Source organism: Puma concolor, chromosome E1 (genome assembly GCF_028749965.1).
Source record: "Puma concolor isolate L17-30 chromosome E1, mPumCon1.1.hap2, whole genome shotgun sequence".
Lineage (NCBI taxonomy): Eukaryota > Metazoa > Chordata > Mammalia > Carnivora > Felidae > Puma > Puma concolor.
The window spans coordinates 12,607,494-12,627,124 of record NC_141680.1 but is presented as its reverse complement, the minus strand read 5'-3'; the positions used below and the strand labels follow the sequence as shown (position 1 = coordinate 12,627,124).

Below are 19,631 nucleotides of genomic sequence, written 5' to 3'. Positions count from 1 at the left end.
ATGGTTATGCCACCCCTGTCAAAAATCAACTGACCATATATGTATGGATTTACTTGTGGACTCTCAATCTATTCCACTCATTTATATGTTATTCTGCATGCCAGTACCATACTGTTTGTATTATTATAGCTCTGTAGTTAAGTTTCAAAACCAGGATGTGTGATTCCTCCAACTTTGTTTTTCTCTCTTAAGATTGTTTTGGCTATTCAGGGTCCCTGGCAGTTCCATACAAATTTTAGGATCATCTTCTCCATTCTAAAGAAAGGAAAAAAAAAAAGGCCATTAGGATTTTGGTGTGGTTTGCATTGAATCTGTAGACTGCTTTGGGTAGTATTGCGTCTTAACAATGTTAAGTCTTTCAATCCATGAACATGGGATGTCTTTCTGTGTATTTAGACATTCTTTTTTTTTTTTTTTTTTAAATTTTTTTTTTCAACGTTTATTTATTTTTGTGACAGAGAGAGACAGAGCATGAACGGGGGAGGGGCAGAGAGAGAGGGAGACACAGAATCGGAAACAGGCTCCAGGCTCTGAGCCATCAGCCCAGAGCCTGACGCGGGGCTCGAACTCGCGGACGGCAAGATCGTGACCTGGCTGAAGTCGGACGCTTAACCGACTGCGCCACCCAGGCGCCCTTTAGACATTCTTTAATTTCTTTTGGCAATATTTTGTAACTCTCAGTATACACATCTTTAACCTATTTGTTTAAATTTATTCCTAAGTATTTTATTCTTTTTGGATGCCACTATAAGTGGAATTATTTTCTTAGTTTCCTTTTGGGATTGCTCATTGCTATTATAGAAATACAACTAATTTTTGTGTGTTGATCCTCTACCTGACAACTTTGTTGGATGCATTTATTAGCACTAATGGCTATTCAGTGGATTCTTTGAATTTTCATATCATCTGTGAATATAGATAGTTTTACTTCTTCCTTTCCAATTGGGATGACTTTTGTTGCTTTTTCTTGCCTAATTGTTCTGGCCAGAATTCCAGCACTCTGTTGAGTAGCAGTGGTGAAGGCAGGCATCCTTGTCTTGTTTCTGTCTCAGGGGGAAAGCTTTCATTTTTCACCACTCAGTATGATGTCAGCTGTGGGCTTTTCATAACATCGTTTATCACACTGAAGAAGTTTCCTCTATTCCCAGTTTGGTGTTTTATCAAAAGTGGTGTTGGCTTTTTGTCAGATGCCTTTTCTGTATCAATTGAGATGATCATGTGGCTTTTCTCCTTCATTCTATTAATGGGATATATTACATCGATTGATTGGGCAGCTCTGATTTTCCAAGATTAGTGGAAATATGAAATCTAATGGGACATAGTCTTACTTTTAAACATTTTCTAAACTTTTTTTTTTTTTTTTTTTTTTTTTTTAATTTACACGGGCCAAATCCAACTCAGCTAAGAGCCAAGTTGGCTCTCTGGCCAACAGTTTGAAATCTCTCATAAAGAAACCTAAAAATCATTCTTCCCTTTGACTTAGGAATTTCACTTCCAGGGATCCATGCAGAATAAATAATACACGTATCATTTTTAGAGCCCCAAACTGGAAAGTTCCCAAATATCCAGCAGTAGAGCTTGGTTAAGGGTCATGTTCGCCTAGTGGGAAGAATGTTTTGCAGCCACTTACAATGGGTTTCATGAAGACTGTAAAGAAGCATCAACAGATACAGATGATACAATATTAGTGATTATCATCTGATATGATCGTAATTGTTGTCTACTATGAAAATATGCTTTCTTTTTTCTTATGACAAGAAGTGGACAGGATCCCCAAAGCCTTACTACTGATTGGGTTAGGTGGGGTCCACAACACATCATTTGTCCCGCCACCCCCACCCCCCTCCACTCTAGATTCAAACATGGCATAATGTGCTAACGTAACTTTCTTTTTCCTTTTTGGCACTCTCCACATTGGATTCATAATTTATTGATTTATTTTAGTGAGTTAGTTTTAAATGTTTATTTATTTAAAAAAAAATTTTTTTTCAACGTTTTTTATTTATTTTTGGGACAGAGAGAGACAGAGCATGAACGGGGGAGGGGCAGAGAGAGGGAGACACAGAATCGGAAGCAGGCTCCAGGCTCCGAGCCATCAGCCCAGAGCCCGACGCGGGGCTCAAACTCACGGACCGCGAGATCGTGACCTGGCTGAAGTCGGACGCTTAACCGACTGCGCCACCCAGGCGCCCCAAAATGTTTATTTATTTTGAGAGAGAGAGTGGGGGGGAGGGGCAGAGAGTGAGGGAGAGAGAGAATCCCAAGCAGGCTCTGTGCTGTCGGCGCGGAGGGCTCCATCTCACGAACTGAGAGATCATGACCTGAGCCAAAATCAAAGAGTCGAATGCTTAACCAGCTGAGCCACCCAGGGGCCCTTTGATTCATATCTTAAAATGCTTAAATCTCAAAGGCACATTTCCACATATCAATTTCTCTTTTGCTGCTTCTGTGGGCCACATCGGTTTGCTCTGTCTGTCGTATGTAGGAACTACCTTGGGCAGAAATCCACTCCCCCTACCCAAAGCATCCCTATTCTTCATAAACACTTGAATCGAAACTATCTTGAAGATCGTTTCTGGCACGGCTGGCTGGCAAGGACGCACATCTCTTCGAGAATGAAGCGGCATGGACAGACAGGAGTCACTGGGCTGATGCTTTAAACCACGCCAGCTATAGCCTTTCCACTAACCACCTGGATAAATGCAGGCCTTCTTGAGACTGATTTTATGAAGCCGCCGCTGCACCATGGAAACCGGAGGGTTCTTTCCATGGGCTCGTCTTGTAAAAGCTGAGTTCCATTGTGAGTACTCCCAGTCTAGCCATCAATGATGGTGACTCGATGAGAGGAAAAGAAGAATCCTCTGTAGTTGGAGCACTGACCTGGGCACTGTCTCACTCATACCACCTAAGACCAGGACAAAGGAGGGGCTGGGGGCTCCGACTGGGCTTTCAGAGCAGGTGATGCCCCAGCTGGGTGCTGACAGGAAGATGTAGGGGACAGAATATGCTACACAACTGATGTGTCCAATGCAACGTGGTGCGAAACCTCTCCCAAGGCCCCACAGGCCTCGCTGGGGCTCGGGACAGGAGGTGGTCCCGGTGGGTGGGAAAGGGCTGCCCGGAGGAGGCAGCATTTGAGTTGGGCCTCTGTGGTGAGCTAAATAATGCGTCCCCGAGATTCATGCCTGCCTGGTACCTATGAATGTGACCATATTTGGAAAGAGGGTCTTTGCAGATGTAATCAATTTAAGATAAGGTCATACTGGATTAGGGTGGGCCCTGATCTAATGACCCATGTCCTTACAGGAAAAGAGAAATTTGGATGAGGATACACAGGGAGGGAGGCCACCTGAAGACAGGCGGAGGTTGGAGGGGGCTGCATTTGCAGTGGAAGAATGGCAAGAAATGCCGGCCCCCACCGGAAGCTGGGGAGGAGGCAAAGAAGGACCCTCCCTTAGAGCTTTAGGAGGGCCCGTGGCCAGGCCAGCACCTCGATTTCTGACTCTGGCCTCCAGAACTGAGAGAATAAAATTCTGTTGCCCCCACTTGGGGTACTTTGTGACAGCAGTCCCAGCAAGCCACTGTGGCCTTGAGGAAAACCTTGTCAAAAAAGCGCCTCTGTTCCTTCCTTATGGGTGGGCCCCTCCCCAAAGGGCTACAGGCTTTCCCACATGTCACCAGCAGGTGGCACCCCTGGTTTACGCTCCAGCTCCCCGCCCCCGCCCCCCAGCCCCCACATTCCCCCACCCAGGTCCTGGAGTCCCGGGTCAGGTTAAGAGGAGCACAGGGTGCCCTGGGCTTGCTGCCTCCAGGATGACAGACGTTGCGGGGTGAGCACCAAAGAGCCCCACTGCTTTGCCTTCCCGATGAGGCCTCAAGCAGGGGCTGAGCTGCCCTCCCTTGGCAGGGCACCGGTCCCCAGGGACACACAGAGATGGAATGAGTTCTTTCTCCCTTCTAAGGGTGTGGGTTTCGGAGAGTTCATGTTTTTCCATGTAAGGGTGGAATGGAGGCGGCAGAGGACGATACTTCCCAGAGATGCACGACCCTGGCCAGAGAAAAGGGTCGTTGTCCCCTTAACCCAGGTGCTGGAGGGCGATGGGCCACCCCATGCTCCCCCATTGGGGTCCCTGCTTAGAAATCCCTCGTGTGCATTGGAACGTGTGACCTTACAGAAAATGTCCACAGGGGCGCTGGGGTGTCCTGACCTATCAGGATGGCCTGGCTGGAGCTGCCCGGAGGCTCAGCATTGGGCCACCTGGAACCAACCCCGTTCCTGAGGCCTGCTCCAGGAGCCCGACCCCCATCCCCAACTCGGCCTGATCCACATGCACTGAGAATGAGGAAGGGGTCTGCCCCCAGGACCTCAGGACGGCAGATGCTGGGCAAAATCACCCCACCGTCCTCCAGCGGAATCCCTGGGCAATGGTCTCTTCCTCTTCCCTCTGGGCAGGCCCCAGAGGGGTGGGCAATGCTGGCTCCCCAAAGGACTCATCACCTCCCGTTCTTTATGGGGCCAGTGGGTGGCCTGAGGCGGCGGGAAAGGTAAGAGCACAGAGTCTGGAGTCAGACCTGAGAGCCAGTCCCAGTTGGACCGTTTACCAGCCATGCTGATCACACTTCTCATCGAGCTTCAGCTTCTTGCTTGTAAAATGGGCCCAGGTTAGTGCACCTGTTTTTCACGGAGGTTGTGTGAACCGATCAAGACAACAGACTCTGACCACAAGGCAAAGCTTGTAGCACATGTGAAACATCTCCAGGTGTTTTGGAGGGTTTTTTGGGTGGGGGTGCTTGTGGTAAAATACACATAGAATAAGTGTACCACTTTAATGAAAAGAATTCTTTTCATCTTGCAAAACGGAAACGCTGTCCCCATTCAACATTAACTCTCCATTCCCTTCCACCGCGGCCCCTGGCCACCACCATTCTGCTTTCTGTCTCTGTGAATTTGACTGCTCTAGAAAGCTCATATAAATAGAATCGTACAGGACTTGTGTTTTCGTGACTGGCTTGCTTCACTTAGCATGGTTTCCTCAAGGTTCATCTGTGTTAAGCAGGTATCCGAATTTCATTGGCTTTGAAGGCCGAATAATCTTTTATTCCGTGCACACCCCACGTTTTGTTTATCCACTCACCTGTCGATGGGCATTTGGGCTGCTTCCACCCCTTGGCTACTGTGAATAACGCTGCAATGGGCAGGGATGTGCAAATGTCTCTTCGAGAACCTGCTCTCAATTCTTTTGATATAGACCCAGAAGTGGGACTGCTGGATCATATGGTGATTCTATTTTTAATATTTGAGGCACTGCCAGCTGCTTTCCACAGCAGCTGCTCCATTTTACATTCCCACCAGCAATGCCAAGGGTTCTGATTTCTCCACATCCTCACCAGCATTTGTTATTTTCTAGGTTTTTTTTTTTTTTTTTTTTTTTTTTTGTATAGTGGCCATCCCCATGGGTGTGAGCACCTCCAGGTGTATGAAGCACACTGGCTTTGATATAGTGATGGGTACTCACAAAATCACTGGGAAGGCCGGGCGAGAGACCCTTCGCCAGAGTTGGGGGAGGAGCCTCCCAGATCCCCGCAGAACCTGTGTACAGGGTGGGAGGGCGCCGCCTCCCCCACCGCAGCCAGGGGGACGGTGGGTGCCATCACGCACATCTCCCTCGGTGCAGGGAGCCGGGATCAGGGCTCTGTCCCACAGCTCAGCAGCCCAAGATCAGATCCTGGAGGCTGCCACAGAAAATCCCACGACCCAGTGACCCTGCTAGACAGCGGAACACAGCCAAAGCAGCAAGAAGACGGCCCCCCCTCCCTCTGCCTCCTTCCTCTCATTCACCGTGTTTACTTGATGGACCCTAACCCGCAGCCAGAGCCTAGCTGCAAAGGAGCCTGGCAAATGCGGTCTTTCGGCGTTCTAGCCTCTGCAGGCCAGGGAGGCACATAAAGCGTGGGAAGGGATGCGGGGGCCAGGCACCGGGTGCCAGTTCAGCAGCGGCTCGGGGCCCAGGCGCTGCTGTTGATATCTTCCGAGTTTGTGAGGCCAGAAAGTGGCCCCCTTCAGCCACCCCTGCCTGCAGGACCCCTCCTGCCAAAGGCCTTCGCAGGTGCCACTGCCTCCTTCTCGAATGTTCCCCCCTACTCCCTCTACCTCCACATATCGGGTTAACTCAGCTGAAAACGCCACGTTCTCCTAACATCTTTGTTCCCGGTAGGCGAAAATCGGAACAGCCCAAATATCCACCAAGGGGAGAACGTATCAACAACCGACGGTGTATTCACGCAGTGGAATGTTACACAGCCACGAAAAAGCGTGGCTTACTACCGCGTGCAACAATGCGCGTGCATCTCACAGACAAAATTGTTCGCAAAAAAGCTCGTTCCATATGCGCACATGGCTGAGAAGAATGATCGCTTTGGGGGGTAAGTACTGGCTGGGACAGGGTGCGGGGAGCCTTCAAGGAGCTGGAAACGTTCTACCTTGGTCAGGATGGTGGTTGCACGGTGGCCCACAGTGGTAAGAGTTCATCAAGCTGCATTTTTAAAGGTGCATACTTTGGGGGCGCCTGGGTGGTGCAGTCGGTTAAGCGTCCGACTTCAGCCAGGTCACGATCTCGCGGTCCGGGAGTTCGAGCCCCGCGTCAGGCTCTGGGCTGATGGCTCAGGGCCTGGAGCTTGTTTCCGATTCTGTGTCTCCCTCTCTCTCTGCCCCTCCCCCGTTCATGCTGTGTCTCTCTCTGTCCCAAAAATAAATAAACATTGAAAAAAAAAATTAAAAAAAAAATAAATAAATAAAGGTGCATACTTTGTACGAGAACAGAAGTAAAAAGAAAACAGGTTCTTTCCTCTGGGAAGCCTTTGCCCAGACTAGAACAAATGTCCCCATTACGAGCTGTCGGATTTCTGTGCAGCCCTCCAGAGCCCTGGCCACTGCTGTGACAGGTGATGCTGGCGGTCGGCTCCACGCAGGACCATAGGCTCGGCGTAGGAGGTCTGTCTCTCCAGTGCCTGTTTCTCAAGGACCCTCTGTAAGCGTGGGTGCCCATCATCGGAGAATAAGCCTACTCTGTGACATCAGGGATGTGGGCTTGCGCTTGCAACGTGAGCTCTAAACCCAGAGCCGGGCGAGAATAATCAGATTTGCAACTGATTAATCCTGCAGCCGCCCAGCTGAGCCTAGAAGCCAGGGAAGGCAGGTTTCCGAAACAGAACCACCCACGCCTGTCAGTCTCTTCCTAAAATGTCCCACGTTCAAATATCTTTTCAGAAAAAAAAAAAAGAAAAAAAAGACAAAGAATCTTTTCACCTTGAAACCTCTGCACTTATGATCCTTAACATCGTGCACACATAATGTTTATGTAACTGTGTTCACGTGACATGTAAACGCTTCAAAGCTGCCTAGCGCACTCAGGGGCAGAGAATGTGCTCACATTGGGGAAGAGGAAGAGGAAGAAGCAAAGAATTGCTGTGCCTGGTCTGCCTGCCTGCACCTCGGGAGTCCAAGAAGAGCCAAGGGAAGGACAGTGACAGCTCAGGAGTCACACTGCCTGGGCCTCTGCTCTTCCAATGCCAGCAGGATTTTCATTGGCACCTAGACGGCAAAGCCAGGCTAATGCAGAGGCAGGCGTTGGCTCCATAGAGAGACAAGCTTTCCATACAGAAGGAATCTTGATAAATAGTGAGCCCCCTGTCCCCGAAGGTATGCAAGTAGAGACTGAAAGCCTCTCGTTGGTGAGGGATACTATGAGACAGGCACGGGGTAAGGGGCTAGAAGGAAGGCCTCACGGAAGATCTCAGAGGCTCAGGAATCTTGTGTCTACACCCTCTTGAAACATTTCACCCTCATCGAAATGACACTCGTCGGGGCCGCCTGTAACCACATAAAGAGTCTTGGAAGGCAGGAGCCAGGAGGGACCTTCCAAAGTAGGGACTGTCCTACCCCAGACGAAACAATGCCCAGCTAACCCTAGCCTCTGCCTTCCTTGTGTCATGCTGTCCCTGGGGGCTCGGCCTCACAGGGAAGGCCGCCCCCTCTCAATGGGAGGAATCACAGTTGTGCTGAAGAATGTGTATTCTGGAGCCCAACTGTCTGGGCCCACCTCCTGACCTTGGGGGTCAGCGTCTCAGAGTCAGACCCTGGGACAAGGATTCAAGGGCAAGGACCTGGTCTGAGCGGTTCTGTCGGGACAGTGGGCAAGCAGGGCAGGGAAGCGAAGGAACCAGGAGGGCAGGGAAGCAAATCACTCTCGGTGACACCAACAGTGTCACCACCGGGTCCCTGGGGCTCAGTCCTACTGGGGAGCCCTGGGAGGGAGTGTGGAGGACGTCCCCTGAGCAAGGGGCAGAGCTGCGGGAGCCATCCAACGATCCCACATCCCCGTTGGCTGAGAACTGTTTCCTGGGCGGTAACTCCCTAGACCGCCAGCTGGTTTAACCCCCCCTGGCCTTGCGGCTGGAAAAAAGCCCCAAGGAGCAGTCACAGGTGTTCCCAGCCTTTGGCATGAAGCGATCGGTCCCGTGTCGGCCACTGCCACCTGGTAGCTGTGTGACCTCGGGCAGTTCCTCTGCCTCTCTGTGTGTCTGCAGCCTCACCTGTTAGGAGGCCTACCTGAGCTCAGTGAAGGCAGAGGGCGGAGAACTGCCGACACACTATCAAGTGTGCAGGAGTCAGAGGGGTCCACGTAGTAGCCCTGGTGCGTCCCATCACACAGAGGAGGAAACCAAGGTCACAGCACGACGGGCAGAAGTGGGCCTGTGTGACCCGGAGTCCATGCTCATGGGACTCCCGTCCAGTGCTCTCCTGCGGGTGGATCAAGGCAGCCGCTGGCCTCCAGGAATTCCTCCCCGCTGCTGGCTACAGCCCTCCCACATCCAGCAGGGTCCCCCATCCCTGCAGCACTGACCTCCACCCTCGACAGGGCCTCCTGGGTCCCTCCAAAAGCCCCTGAAGGCCCCTCTATGGCATCAGTGCTGGGCTGGGATGCCCCTCAAGGCTCCATGGGGTGGGGTCAGCTGGGCAGCTCTGCTCCAGGCAGGAAGCCGAAAGAGGAAGAGGCCTCTGGTGGGGGGACCCTGAGAGCCTGATGAACACCCCCCTCCCCCAGCCTACTCCCATGTCCAAGAGTTCAGGCCACAGACCCCTCGTGCCCGTCCCCACCCTTGCCAGGGCCGGGCTGCTGTAAGTCTCCTCTCTGGCTGCACCTTGCCCAGAACACTTGGAGGCAAATCCCCAAGGAGAGCTGGTCACGCGACACGGAGAAGGCCGAGGACTCCTGTGGGACAGAGTATTCACTCACACATTCGTCCCTTCAGTCACTCCTTTGCTCAGCCGTCGTTTGCAGCCCTTATTGTGTGCTGGGCCCAGGACGCGGCCCCGTGCCTTTTTCCGGGCCCCCCACCAACACACAGCCTGGGGCACGGAGGCAGGACAGACAGCCGCGTCTGAAAACACCCTGGACCACCGGCCCAGGGAGGGGGCGTGAATGAGCAAGACGGCTGGGGTAGAGTTGAGAAAATGTGTGGAACGTCCTCCAGCACGGCATCCGGTCCCTCGTAAGCACCTGAGAACCCACGAGCTGGCAGTATCCTCGTCCTTAGTCACGGGCAAGAGGCCGAAGCCATCGGCCACGAATGCAGCCGCGTGGGTGAACGTGGCGGCCGCGTGACGCGGGAGAGCTGAGCTCAGAGGGAACAGGCCGGGAGCCGGGAAGTCTCCACCGAGGCGTCTGGCCACCTTACTGCAGGCCAGGAAGGAAGGGCCCTCTGCTCGCAGACGGTCCCTTTGATGCTTGTACCATCATCAACCCCATGGAGTGTTTGCTCTGTGCCAGGAGCCACCTCAATAACTCAGAGTCCCCCCCCCCAACCCTCCCATGATGACTTCTCCCACTTTCTAGAAAGGAAGCAGAGGCCCAGAGGTTCATTAACTTGCCCAAGGTTGCACAGGCAGGAAGCAGTAAAACCCCAGTAAAGTTGGCGTGCCTGCAGGCTCCGAGTCCCGGGTGACTGTGTGCAAGCCAGCTGCCCCTCGAGGTCCCATCTTGGTGTGAGAACCCACAGCTCCCAGAGACAAGAGACACCCTCTTGAACTGCAGGCCGTGTCGGTGTCACCTACTTCCCTCCAAGGACAAGCTGATCCCGGCCTGGTTAACACCGGGGTCAAACCACAGACCTCTCGAGCCCATCTTGGCCTGGACCTCCCTCGGGAGGGCCCCACCGTCCGCCCTCCTGGGACTCGCTCCTCAGGAGGCTCCTAGTTGACGTACCCAGCCACTCTGATGACATCGGAGATTGCCTGTCTCCCGGGGACATCACAAAGAAACTTGGCCAGGAGAGTCTGAGGCTCAGCCGGCAGTTGGTGACCCAGGAGTGCCCGCAGCAGGCAGCCTCCCGTCCGGAGGGCTGAGGCCCAAGCTTTGTGTGCAGGACACATTCAGCAAATACCTGTCGATTTATTGGATAAACAAGGGAGGACTATAAGTTTTGGCGGTGACCTGGGTCTTTAGTGACACTCGGGTCTGGGTTAGAGTCCCAGCTCTGACCCTCGGAACAGGTCACTTTCCTTCCTTGAGCCTCAGTTTCCCCATCTGACCTCTCAGGGGGTTGTGACAGTAAATAAGGTACATGATGTAGCTGCTTGACCCCCCTCCCCACCCCCCAGCTTTCCTGCAGCCACTCACTTGTGCACCCTTCAGAGGACACCCTGGGGCCCCTGGAGCCAATTCTCCCTACAGGCGTAGCCGGGGTGCCTGGGAGCTAACCCTCCTCCATAAAAATACACAATTATTTGTCTTGGGGCTCCGCTTCAAGAACCAGCCTAAAATTCATACATAAATCTCCTCCTCCCCACCACACAGAGCATGATTCCACCCGACATTAGCATGTAATATAACCTTTCCTTATCTCAGCAAGCACCTGCCGTGAGCAGGCTCTAATGTTCCTCAGGAAAGGCCTGTGCCCTCTTCCCAAGGGTGCACTGCATGTCTCTGATGAAGGAGGAGAGCCAGACACATTAGCAAAGCCCCTGTTTCAAAGCATTTTGTTTCAGAAATCAAGCTGACTTGCTTTTAGCAGTTGCAAGCATCAGAGAGTTCCTTGTCCCTCAATATCCCAAACAAGGTAAAAGAAAACTGCGATTGGATGTGGAACAAGAGCCTGCTCAAAGTGACCAAGTGAGCAGCCAAAAGACTTCTATTTCCCACTTCCCAAGCCAATAAAGATGGCTGATGAGATAGAAGCAGAGGCTGCTGGGCAGGTTTTCCAGGAAAGCTCCAAAAAAGAAAACAGCGGGTACCTTTTTTGTTTTCTTCCTTCTTCTTCCTGCCTGGAGTATATACACGATGGCTGGCACTCCAGTGACCATTTTGTGGCCTTGAGGATGGAGTCAAACTGAATATAACAGAGCAGAAAGACAGAAGGATTGTAGGTTCATGAGAATGGGCTAGAACTGTCCTGGGACTCCCTGACTTCTGTGGCCTGCGAAAATAAACCTCTATTTTTATCTAAGCCACTATTTTCCAGGTCTCTTCTACTTGCCGTTGGACACAGTTCCTAATGAATAGAGATGTCACCACAGGTCTTCAAGGTTTGGTCCTAAGTGAAACAACAGGATTCTCTCTTCCCAGCGTCTCCCTCAACAGGGCCACATGGTCCTGCTCACAAAGTCGACTGCAAGGAGGTGACCCTTTTGTATCACTGAGAAAACCACACTAGGTCTGGGGCCCAGATCTTTTTAAGACAATTGGAGCATCCCGCCTTCTCGCATAGGGTCAGAGTGGGGACGGGTGACACCTGGGTACTTCCTGGTATTGCAGACGATAAAGATTCTTAGATCAAAGGAGAAGCACATGTGACAATTCTAGAACTTGATAGACGTTGCCAAGTTGCCCCCCTCCAGCCCCAAGACACTGCACAGAGTCATACTCTGACCCAAAGGGCTCTTTCCCCACATCCTCGGCAATACTGGGTATTCACTTTTAAATCTGTGCCAGCCTGTTGGGCAGAGTGGCATCTTGTCATTTTGCTTCCTGCCTCTTCGACAGGATTCCGTGTTCGGCGTTATGCTGGATGCCTGTGGGCACTTCTTCTGCGCATGGCCTTTCTGTCCTTTTCCAAATTGCTATTTGTTTGCTTTTTTCTTACTGATCTGTAAGGTCTTTTTACACAATGGATTGAACCCTTTGTCATGGTCGATAGGTTACAAATATTTCCTCAGCTCATCATTTCAGTTTCAGCCTTGTTGAGGGGGGTTCGTGTGTTTATCCTGTTTGGTGTCTGTCTTTGGAAGGTTTTTGTGTCTATGTGGTCAGAGTTGTCACTCTTTTCCTTTGTCACTTCTGGTTTCTATGTTGAATTCCCCCTCTTCAACTCCAATCCTTGGCCTCCCTCTTCAGACTGACCTGCCGTTCTCTCTAGATTTGATTGTCCCTCTGTCCCAGTCTCTCTGGTCCTTTAAAAAAAAAAAAATTTTTTTTATGTTTTTATTTATGTTTGAGAGAGAAAGAGAGAGACAGAGCATGAGCTGGGAAGGGTCAGAGAGGGAGAGGGAGACACAGAATCCGAAGCAGGCTCCAGGCTCTGAGCCATCAGCACAGAGCCTGATGGCAGGGCTCGAACCCGTGGATTGTGAGATCATGACCTGAGCCGAAGTCAAGACGTTTAACTGACTGAGCCATCCAGGTGCCCCTCTCTTGTCCTTTTAAAACCAGGTGGCCATCTGTCTACCACTGCCCCCACAAGAGCAAACTCTCAGGACCCCTTTACCTTGCTCATGACCCCATTTAGAACCCCCCCCCCCACCTCCACTGTTCCCATCCACTTCCCTGACGTGCCTTGAGGTCCACCTCTCACTTTCCTCCTTTCTGGAGCCTTGGGAATGTAGCCCGATCATACGACTCTGATCTGACAGCAACACCTTTCTTAAGTACAGTCAACACAGCTGCTTATCACCATCCATTGCCAAGTGGGGCTCGCTCCCAGCTCAGCCCCAGGGTCAGCATACAATGTCATTATTTCTACCAGGAGGGAATCATCCAGTCTTCCAGACGATTCTGGAATCATCCAGATCACTCTGGAATGACCTAGAATCATCTGCGGCTACCCCAGGTCTGCTCCCGCTCGTGCCTCCTTCCTGCCTTCTCGGAACACACTCCCTCATGTCAATCCCTGTGGCCCGAACCATTTGCAGCTCCTCACTGGCCCGTCCCCCGTACGTTATTGAGCCTCATGCAGCGCATCACCTATGGACCAAGCTGGCCACGTGCCCTCACAGCCCCCACAGACCAGGAGTCCAGAGAAGGACGCAATGCAAGCTCCTACAGCGGACTCTGCAGTTCTTTGATAAACAAACAGGTCATTAGGAGGCTGCTGTCCTTGCCTCCTGGCCAGCAGCAGGGAGAGTGGGGGACACGCAGGGCTTTGAAAACATCTCCACGGACGGAGTTGCAGTAGGGGAAAAACGCATCACTGCCAACACTCCAGCCCAGCAGGCTTCCAGGGGGGCACGGTTTGCCCTGGGCGCACATCCTGGGACGCCAGCCCCTAGCAGCCTCCTTGTCATTCCTGGCCCCCAGGCCTGGGACTCGCAGGATGTCCATTCCAGGAAGGCCTGTGTGGCCAGGAGCGGATGTTTCCCTCTGTGCCCTCCATGGGGCTCAGGAAGACCCCACCCTGCAGGTGGCAGGAAGGGGGCCCTGCGGCTGGAGTGGGTCTGGTTCTAACTTTCCATTCCTGTTTTCATTGGCAAAGGGCTCCGGCAAATGTGACAGGGGAACCCCACACTCTCAGGTGAACCGGGCAGATGACTGGCTCCCAGCTGCTTTGAAGTCTGCTCAGGTCAACACGCATGTACTGAATCCCCGCTGTATTTTCTTGTTCACCTGGGAGATTTCACTGAGTGCCTCCTTAAGTGCGAGGCACCCTTCTACGTGCTGCGGATGTGGCCTGGAGCAAAGGTGTCCGTTCAGGTCCTCGGAGAAGCCGGCATTGGAGTTGGAAACACAAGAGATGTGTCGGGGGGGTGTGGGCTCCTTCCAGCCCACGAAGGAGGCGGGGGCAGGGGGATCAGTGGGGAGCCGTGGCCAGCCTGCTGGGCACTCCAGATTCAGGCCAGCCAGGAAGGAGCTTCCTACAGGTGCCACGGCTGGGGGCTGGCCAGCGCTTCCTGTGGAAGCTTCTCTCTGGAGGGGCGACTGGAGCAGCACACCTCCAGGACTGCCAGAGCAGGGGGCATGCAGCTGACATCCTGCAGGGGATACAGGGGACGGCCCATCCACCCAGCAGCAATTTCCAGTACAGACACCCAGTGGCAGTGTCTTTTCTCTTTTTCTTTTTTTTGTAACATTTATTTATTTTTGAGACACAGAGAGAGAGAGAAAGAGAGAGAGAGAGACAGAGAGAGTGTGTGTGTGTGTGTGTGTGTGTGTGTGTGTGTGTGTAAGTGGGGGAGGGGTCGAGAAAGAGGGAAACAGGAGGTCCGAAGCAGGCTCCTCACTGATAGCAGATGCGGGGCTCGAACTCGCAAACTTCGAGATGATGCGCTGAGCCCAAGTCAGACGCTGAAACGACTGAGCCCCCCCCCAGGTGCCCCCCAGTGCAGTGTCTTTTAAAGGAAGGAAACGTGTCTCCTCTCCTTTGTTCCCCCTGTAGCTAAGGACGTGGACACGGTGGTCAACCATCTTGAGCCATAGGCAAGAGAAACACCCCTGGGATGACCAGAGAGGAGCCTGGGTTCCTGAAGGACCACACCAGGAAGGGTCACCATGCCAGCCCTGCACAGCCTGCCTCCACACTGTATGTGGGAGAACTGGATTCCACCACTGGTACCTGCGACCAAATCTATAGCCCAAGTGCCGGGTTCCATTTTTTTGTCCACACTAGAAGTCTGTCAGAAAAATAGTGCCTCTGGGAAAGATGTAAGCAGCCCGCCAGCCCCGGCCCTCAGCACAGAAGCTTAGTTGGGGCCGGGTGGGGTGAGGGAAACGAGGCAGAGGGAGGCACCCCTTTTGGGCACACAACGACTTTTCCATTGGTAAACCGTACATCACATACAATTGACCATTACTGAGAGACCATCTCCATCATCTATCTCCAGAACTTTTTCATCTTCCCAAACTGAAACTCTGTATCTCTTCAACACTGACTCCCCCTCCCGCTCCCCCCCCCCCCAGCTTCAGCCCCTACTTTCTGTCTCTGTGAGTGTGACCACCCTGGGTACCTCAGGTAGGTGGAATCATACCGCATCCGTTCTTCTTTGTCTGGCTTATTTCTCTTGGCATAACGTCCTCAAGGTTTACCCGTGTTGTAGCAGGTGCCAGAATTTCCTCTCTTCTATTTTTTAAAGATTTTATTTATTTATTTGTAAGGTTTTTGTTAATATTTATTTATTGTTGGGAGACAGAGAGACAGAGTGCAAGCAGGGGAGGGGCTGAGAGAGAGGGAGACACAACCCAGAGCAGGCTCCAGGCTCCGAGCTGTCAGCACAGAGCCCGACACGGGGCTTGAATCCACAAAGTGCGGGATCATGACCTGGGTCAAAGTCGGATGACTAACCGACTGAGCCACCCGGGTGCCCCTTCAAGATTTTATTTTTAAATAATCTCTATACCCCATGTGGGGCTCAAACCCACAAACCTGAGATCAAGAGTTACATGCTCCACAGACTGAACCAGTCAGGTGCCCAGAATTTCCGTTCTTCTTGAAGCTGGATATATTCCATTGCATGGATAGACCACATTTTGTCTCTCCATTCTGGCATCCATGACACTTGGACTGTTTCTATCTTTGGCTATTGTGAATAATGCTGTTACAAACTTGGGTATAGAGATACCTATTCAAGTCCCTGCTTTGAATTCTTTCCTTCTTTTTAATTCTTTCTTTTTTGTTTTTTTAATTCACACACACACACACACACACACACACACACATACACACACCTAGAAATGAAATTACTGGATAGCAGGGTTGACATGGTACCCAGCATGATAGCTATAAGACGAAGTTGGAAAGATAGCAGCATCGGGGAAGTGCCGAAAGCAAGGTCACGAGGCCTGTGGAGAAGGTGGTCAAGGGCAGATGTTCCATATACCAACAGGGGCAGGCCCTCCCCGCTTCGTCCCATCCTCCCTCTGCTCCCACCAGCCTCCCCACCCCCCCCCCCCCACAGGTTACAGGACAGCGCTGGGTCGTCTTCACCCAGTGTGTCAGCCAGCATAACCACTCAGTGCACACGGCTGATGTCACCTGGTGCCCAACAGTGACATGACATCTGCTGTTACTGAGCCGGGCTCCACTCCGCCCTCCACGGGGCACTTATGGGGTTGTCACAAGTGAATGACTTATTTCATCCCCTGACTTTGGAACATAATCCCACAGTAGCAGCGGCGTTGGGGTAGGGAGGGCATTCTAGAGGGAGTCGTGCCCTTCCTCCTGTTTTCAAGCTGTCACTCGAAACAACAAACAAACAAAAAAGAAAAACCAAAGCAAGCAGAAGCTACATGTCCCCTCACCCAGCCTGCACCGCTGGGAACTGGAATGCTGCCTTCCTCTTTGCTTTGCTCCCACCGATTTCCCCTCCTGGAACCCCCACCTCCTGCTTGTTTAGCATTTTCAGAGGTTATTTATCCCCCAAGGGCACCTCCCCCGGAATTTGCCTGCATCCTTCCCGACTCGGGGGGATCCCGGGGCACCTGCTGCAACAGCTTCTATTCTCACACACAGACCAGCAGTTCTCAGGAGCCTGTGGATGGACAAGGTGTCCGGAATGCAAATCCCTGGGCCCCACCCCAGTCCGGCTGACTCAGAAACTCTGGGCTGGAGCCAGCAATCTGTTTTATTGGCCTCGATCGCTCTAGCTCCAATCTCACCGGGGCTACAGGAGGGCTGAACGAGTGATGCTCAAGGATCAAGAGCGCTGGGCTCTAACGGCTTCCACATTCTTCCTTTCTCTTCTTGTATAACTCACAGCAAAGCGCACCCACTTAGTTGTATAGCCCATCAGCCACATTCTGGGTAGAGACAGAGCCCATCCCAGTCGACCCGGGAAGACTCCCGGGGACACCACTGCTCCGATCCCATCGCCATTGATTAGCTTTGCCTGTTCTTGAACTTGCATGGGACCGTGCAGTTGGTGCTCTTCCCGCGTCTGGATTCTCTAGTCCCACTCTGTGAGGTTAGTCCACGCAGCTGCATGTAAGAGGAGTCTGTTCCTTTTCTTCGCTGTGTAGTAGCCCATGGCATCCCACTTTCTCAAGTCTGCTGCTGGAGAACTTCTGTTCCCCGTTTTTACAGAATGCAATAGCATCCCTGGGTGCACGTAAGCTCTCGTGTCTCCCGGGTGCCTGACCCCTTCCCATGCTTTCCGACTCCTCCAAACTGTCGAAGCGCCAGGCGTTTTCCTCGGTCCATCCCTGGGGGCTGCTGCTGGGCAGCACCCCCCTCCCCTTGGGGCCCAAGTCCCAGCAGGACTGGGTCCCTCCCCGCTGAGGGTGCTATTCTTCCGGCTCAGCCAGGAGTCAGTCCCGTCCGCCGGGGCCAAGCCAGGCCAGAGGCCTGGGTGCTGAGATCCAGAAGGCCTCAGGCCTGCGGTTTCACTGGGCTCGGTACTGAGGCTGATGGCATTCTGTCGGTGTCACCTCTTGGGGGCTGGGGGACCTGGCATGGGGACCCCCAGCTCCTCACACAGCTGCAGGGTAAGAAATGCTTTTTTCCCATGACAGCATGGATTTCACACGTGGGAAGAGCTTCTAAGACATCGCCCAGCTGGCTGATTTTCAAGCGGGGGGCGCAGAGGTTCACGTGGGGCAGTGGGAACAATTGTCTTCGTGCCAACAGGAGGGTCACCCAGGAGGTCAGGTGATGGGGGACAGAGGTAGGGCCAAGATACAACTTCAAGTTCCCGGCCACGTTCCAGAGGCCAGGAGGTGAACGACGCGAGCGGGGCAGTCAGAGTGGGTGTGGCCTCTTCAAGCCACCCCAACTGAGGTGCCCGCTTCTGGCTCCGGCTGCCCCTGCTCCTCCAGGCAGACCGGAGAGACCCTCCAGGAATCCAGGAATGAGGGGCAGGTTGAGAAGACACGGTGAGTGGCCCCAAGGCCCCTCCCCTATTGAGTCACGGGAAGGGAATGGAAACAGGGCGTGGGCTGAAACAGAGAGGGCCTGGTCTCGCCCTCTTCAGGCCTCACCTGGCTCTGAGGTGAGTCCCACCTGCCAAACCCTGGGAGAGCTCTCTTTGGGGTTAAAGTCCCTGCTGTCTCCACCCAAGGAGGGTGGAGAGAAGCCGGGGGAGCAGGAAAAAATTGGGTTAGCCATTGAGCAGGACTCTCCGGCCCAAGCCTGGGATACAGGGAGGCATCTCTCAAAGGAAGTTGCGAAATCTTCCTTGGGACTGATTTGGGTTTTGGTTCGGGGCCAACCAGCCTATCTTCATGGCTCTGAGAATGTTTTCAAGTAGTAGACATTCCTTCCAAGACATTGCTCAGTGAACACTAAACTCCTCAGCTCCTCAACCCCCCCTTCCCCCACGGGAGCCTGCCCGGTGACACCAAAAAGCTCTCAGATTTGAAAAGGAAGTGACTGGCAACAGATAGAACAAAAGGCTGATTTCCTTAACGTACAAATAATGGTGGCATTTGGCGAGGGCTCGGTAAGGGAGGGAAATAGTTCTGAGCACTTTGCGCGCAGCATCTCCCGCCATCCTCATAATAACCCCTAACACGGAGGAGGAAACTGAGGCACGCTAAGGGTAGGCGGCCCAGCCAGTAGGCAGCAGAATCAGAATTTGACCCAGGCAGTGGGGTGGCACCCTAGCCAGTGGGGCGGGATGCTTCCTCTGTGCTGTTCTGGCTCCTCACAAGCATTAACTCATGTTAATCCCCACAACCACCCAGAATGGATAAGAAAAAAACTCCACGACAGGCAGAGAAAGGGCCAAGGAGGCAAACAGACAATACGCACAAGGAAAACCACAGAACCAGGCATATTCATAATCAAAGAAAACAGTAATATGTATTGGGGATGTCTTCAATTGGTAAATGTTTTAATGATTTATACTAATCCCCAGCTTGCCAGCGAGCTGTGGAGCAGGTGCTCCGCTGCCGGTGGGCGTGCCCGTTGGTACAACCTTTCTGGAATGCGGGAAGGCCACTTGGCAGGACCTACCAAATGCCTTTAAAAGCTAGCCGTCCTCCTCTCTGCTCTCCCTCCTTAGAATCTTCCTGAAGAGACCGATCGGAGGCACAGCAGAGGTGAACATGCAAAGCTGTTCAAGGGTACCTGGCTGGCTCCATCGAAAGAGCATGTGACTCCTGATTTCTGGGCCGTGAGTTCCAGGCCCACGGTGGGTGTAGAGATTACTCAAATAAATTAAAACTTAAAGTTGTTCAGGGCAGCATTACTTACACTGGTGAGAAAGCAGAAAAATACACAAACTCCAGGAAAGGAGAACAGCTAAAGAAATTATGGACAGATTTACTAGGGAGTGATATTTTTAAAAAAATTTTATGTTTTACTTTTATTTTTGAGAAAGAGAGAGAGAGAGAGAGACGGAGTGTGAGTTGGGGAGGGGCAGAGAGAGAGGGAGACAGAAGCAGAAGCAGGCTCCAGGCTCGGACCTGTCAGCACAGAGCCCGACACGG

General features: G+C 52.6%; 1 long non-coding RNA gene across 1 annotated transcript; it reads left to right on the top strand.

Annotated features, from left to right (window-relative positions):
• Positions 1 to 18,593: 18,593 nt before the first annotated feature.
• LOC147574082 (uncharacterized) lies at positions 18,594 to 19,374 on the top strand. Its single transcript, XR_015243696.1, has 2 exons — positions 18,594 to 19,024; positions 19,205 to 19,374. It is a non-coding gene; the product is annotated as an uncharacterized LOC147574082 (long non-coding RNA).
• Positions 19,375 to 19,631: the final 257 nt, after the last annotated feature.